The following is a 5,000-nucleotide window of genomic DNA, read 5'->3' on the forward strand; positions in this document are numbered from 1 at the left end:
TCCTCCTATGCTCCCCAATGTAATGAGAAGAAGGAAGGTTTGCATGTGTACACAACTCTTGCGAAAGGAAAGACAAAACAACACTGGATAAACAGTTAGGTGAAGCAACGAGCGTAAGTTTATATGTAATTGTGGTAGATGTATATGTAAATGATATTTGATTGAAATAATAACAAAAGCAAATATAAAATATTGAATACGAATGGATATGCCAAGGTTCAATGAATAGATAGATACATAGAGAGAGATAGAGTAAGATAGATAGATAGATAGATAGATAGATAGATAGATAGAGAGAGAGAGAGAGAGAGAGAGAGAGAGAGAGAGAGAGAGAGAGAGAGAGAGAGAGAGAGAAAGAGAGAGAGAGAGAGATAAGAGAGAGAGAGAGAGAGAGAAAGAGAAGAGAGAGAGAGTGCTAATGAGACATACAAAAGAAAGAAAAAGAGAAAGGCAAGAAATATAGGATAATAAAAGGAGAGAGAAACAGAATCGTCTACAAAAGCATTTAAAAGCAGAAGTTTGTTATGATCTTTGACCTTTCCTGGTTCATGACCCCGTAACCTTGCCATCACAAGTTCACTCCATTTTTTCCACGCAATTCATCTCGGTTTGTCGTTTTGTTTTTTGTTTGTTTTCTCTTTCCGTTGCGTTTGGTATGATGAAATGATGACAGCAATAATTGTCGACGTTTTGATAATAAAGTTATTACTATTACTGGTATTGTTATCATTGTCTTTGTTATTGTATTTCGCTATTACTATTCGTATTAGTTTTTTTCAGCAGCATACCTCTATATTGTTATTATCATTACTATTATTTTCTATTTATGTATATTCATTTATTATTATCATAGTTTTTATAATCATTATTATCATTATCATTATTATCATAATAATGATAATAATAATGATAACACTAATAATAATAATGATAATAATAATAATAATAATAATAATAATAATGATAATAATAATAATAATTATTATTATTAATATTATCATCATTATTATAATTATCACCATCATCATAATCATTAGAACTATTACTACCATAGTTAAAATTATCATTGCTATGGTTATTGACATTGTCCTTATTGTAATCATTATCCGTAGTATCATTATCATTATCATTATTAATATTATCATCATAATAATTGTTATCATTATCACTATTAGCATTGCTATTATCATTATTATTATTATTATCATAAATATCCTTGTTAACAATAACATTATTATCATTATTACCATTACTATAGTTATCATTATTATTGTTGTTATTATCAATATCATCATAATAACAACAGTACTAGTGATAGTGGGATGATAATAGTGATGATTATACAAATAATGATGGGAATATTAATTATAATGATCATGATAGTAGTAATGATAATAATGATTATGATAATTGCAATGATGATAGGAATCATAATAGTAAGAACGATAAGGATGATAATGATAATGTTAATAATGGTAATGATAATAACAAAAATCGTAACAGTAATTGTGATACTACTACTAGGTAAAGATAATAATGATAATAGAAATAAAGATGATGATAGTTGTGATAATATAAATAATAGCAGTGATAATAGTAAGAAAATTGATAATAATGATAGTAATAGTTATGGTGATAACAATCATGATGATAATAAAAAAAAAAGATAATGATATTGATCACGATGATAATAGTGATAATTATTGAAATGACAAAAGAGATTATTATGAAAATGATAATAATTATTATTAAAATGATAATGATATTGATCACGATGATAACTGTGATAATTATTGAAATGATAAAAGTGATAATTATGAAAATGATAATGATAATAATTATTAAAATGATAATGATAATTATTAAAATGATAATAATGATGATTACAATGATAATAACGATAGCTATCAATATGATAATAACAACAATTACTGAAATGATAATGATATCGTTAATAATGTTAGCAATGATAATGACATTCATAAATTATATTCATTATCTTTGTTATACTTTTTTTTTCTGGAAAGTGATATATCATTGCCCGATCATTATCACATCCCTCATCACTGTCATCACTATCAATATCAACATCACTATAATTACCATCATTGTTAAGAACATCATTAATATCATAATCGTCATCATTAATAATATTAATACTACCATCACCATAATCATCATCATCATGAATACCATCATCACCATCATCATTAATAATAACATCATCACCATCATCACCATCATCATCTCAACCAATGACGTCACAATCATAACCATCACCACAATTCTCACCATCACCCTCATCACCATCACCACAATTCTCAATAATATCATCACCATCACCACAATTCTCAATAATATCATCACCATCACCCTCATCACCACAACCACTACAACCAAAAACCACAACAATTCTTGACTCGCCAAACTATTAACCTTAATATATTAATTAATACATTAATTATTCAATTAATGATAATTAATCAATCAACATTACTTAATACTAACCGAACCAAAACAAACAAACAAGATTGTAAGAAGGAATTTCCGTTAGATTTGAATTCGCTGTTACACGTAAGGGCGAACATGACGTTGTTTTACGGTGCATAAACAACGATAATGACATCTGCTTACGGCTGGAGATGAGGCAGGCATAGCTCTTTCTTGCTGCCGTTGGGTGTCGTCTGTTTATTTTTCATTTATTTTTCTCTTTCTTTTTTATTATTGGTTGTCTTTTTTCTTTTTTTTCTTCTTGTGTTTTTTTCTTCTTCTTTTCTTTCTTTTTATTTTATTTTTTTTCTTCCTCCTTTTCTGTTGTTGTTTTTTTCCCTACGTATTCTTATGTGAATCAGCCAATCTGTCAATCAGTCTCTCTTTCTCAATCAGAGAGAGAGAGAGAGAGAGAGAGAGAGAGAGAGAGAGAGAGAGAGAGAGAGAGAGAGAGAGAGAGAGAGAGAGAGAATACAGTGTTCAATAATTTTGCCCACAGGCATAACCGCCTCTTATCAATATGTGACGCAAGAATGCCACATCCGCCACCAAGAAATGTAAAAAAAAAAAAAAGAAAATAAGAAAAGAACAAAAAGAAGAGGAAAAAGAAAGAATGAAAACTCAAATCAACATTATTTTTTTACAAAAAAAAGTAAAAATAAAGACATGACAAGTCATCAGATAAAAAAAAAAAACTATTAGAAGCTAATAAACAAAGAACCCCCCAAAAAAACAAACAAACAAACAGACAGACAAACAATAAATAAATAAAACAAAAACAAAAACAAAACAAAAAAGACAAGGAAAGAAAATAATTTGAAATTTATATATAATTTCCGCCTTCCCAGTTCCAAGGCTTAATCACGTGTGGATTTGCTAACATCATTTCATATTCAGAGAGCCTGTGTTAAAGTGAAAGTTCGTTCCATTACTCTGCAAGATGCCTGGCAATTTCTGCAACATGGGATAGAATGTGATCGCTGTGTGTGTGTGTGGGAGGGGGATGAGAGGGGTTATATGTGCATGTGTGTGTGTGTATGAGTTTGTGTGTCTGTGTTTGTGTGTAGAATGTGTGTTTGCGTGTGTGGAAGGGGTTTCTTTGTGTGTGTGTGTCTGTATGTGTGTGTGTGTGTGTGTGTGTGTGTGTGTGTGTGTGTGAATGCATTTGTGTGTGTGTGTGTGTGTGCGTGTGTGTATGCGTTTGTGTGTGTGTGTGTGTGTTTATGTTTGTGGGTGTACGATAGGGCGAGTAAATATGTGTCTGTGTGTGGAGAATGTGTGTGTGTGTGTGTGTGTGTGTGTGCGTGTGTGTGTGTGTGTGTGTGTGTGTATGTGTGTGTGTTTAATATATATATATATATTATATATATAATATATATATATATATATATATATATATATATATATATATATGAATATATGAGTGTATATATGCGTCTGTGACCTCGCGATTTTTCTTTCCTTTCTTCGAAAACAGCTGTTTTTTGTTTCTTATTCCCACTATTTGATTTGGTTTCCCTCCTCTTTCTCACATACTCCTTTGTTCCCCCCTCATCGTTTTTCTTCCTTGTTCTCCTCTTTTTAAGTCACATATCCCCTCATTTTCTCCCTTTCTCTTCTATCATCATTCGTTTTTTCTCCGAAATGGTTTCTATTTCTTCCCTTTTTCTTCCTCGAAAGAAATTTTATTTTCCCCTTTTCTTCGTCGAAATAATTTGCTTTCTTGTCATATAAATTTTTGTAAATATGAATCCCTTTGTATCCTTTATTATTATTATTATTATTATCATTATTATTATTATTATTATTATTATTATTATTATTATTATTATTATTATTATTATTATTATTATTATTATTATTATTATTTTATTGTCAATAATTTCACTTTTCTTATTTTCTCCTTGACCTTTCCCCTAATTCCCTTTTCACTTATTTTTTAAAAATATTTCTCCTTTTTCTTTTTGTTCCCTCTAAGTGATTTTTTCTTCTTTTTTCTAGATAGATCCCTCCATATTCCTTTTCTATTAATTTATTTTCTTCTAAGTATTTTCCCTTTTTATTTGATTTTTTAAAAACTATCTTCCCTGCAAATAATTTTCCTATTTTCCTTATTTCTTTTATCTCAATAATTTTCTTTCTTTTCCCTTTTTTTTTCCTTTGCCTCTAAATAATTCCTCCTCTTTTTTTCAGACATTTTTCCTCTATATAGTCTACTAGCGCTCTTTTTTCTTATATTTTCCTCTAAATAACTTTTTAATTTTTCCCCTTTCTTCCATATTCCCCCTAAATAATGTATCCCTTTTATTCCTTTCTTTCATTTTTACTCCTTATCAATGTATCTCTCTTAATCTTTTGTTCCATTTACTTTTCCCCTAGACAATGTTCCCCATTTATTCCTTTCTTCCATGTTTCCCCCAAAGAACTTTCCCCTTTTATCCATTTCTTCCATTTTTTCCCCTAAATAACGTATTCATTTAATTCCTTTCTTTCCTTTTTACCCCTAAACA

General features: G+C 29.3%; 1 protein-coding gene across 1 annotated transcript in view; it reads left to right on the forward strand.

Moving 5' to 3' along the window:
* LOC122251212 (carbonic anhydrase-related protein 10) overlaps positions 1–5,000 on the forward strand; it is a gene marked incomplete at its 5' end in the record, with an annotated part of 310,050 nt that overhangs the window by 74,830 nt on the left and 230,220 nt on the right.

Source organism: Penaeus japonicus, unplaced genomic scaffold (genome assembly GCF_977035675.1).
Source record: "Penaeus japonicus unplaced genomic scaffold, GWHDUDI00000001_assembly GWHDUDI00000037, whole genome shotgun sequence".
Taxonomy (NCBI): domain Eukaryota; kingdom Metazoa; phylum Arthropoda; class Malacostraca; order Decapoda; family Penaeidae; genus Penaeus; species Penaeus japonicus.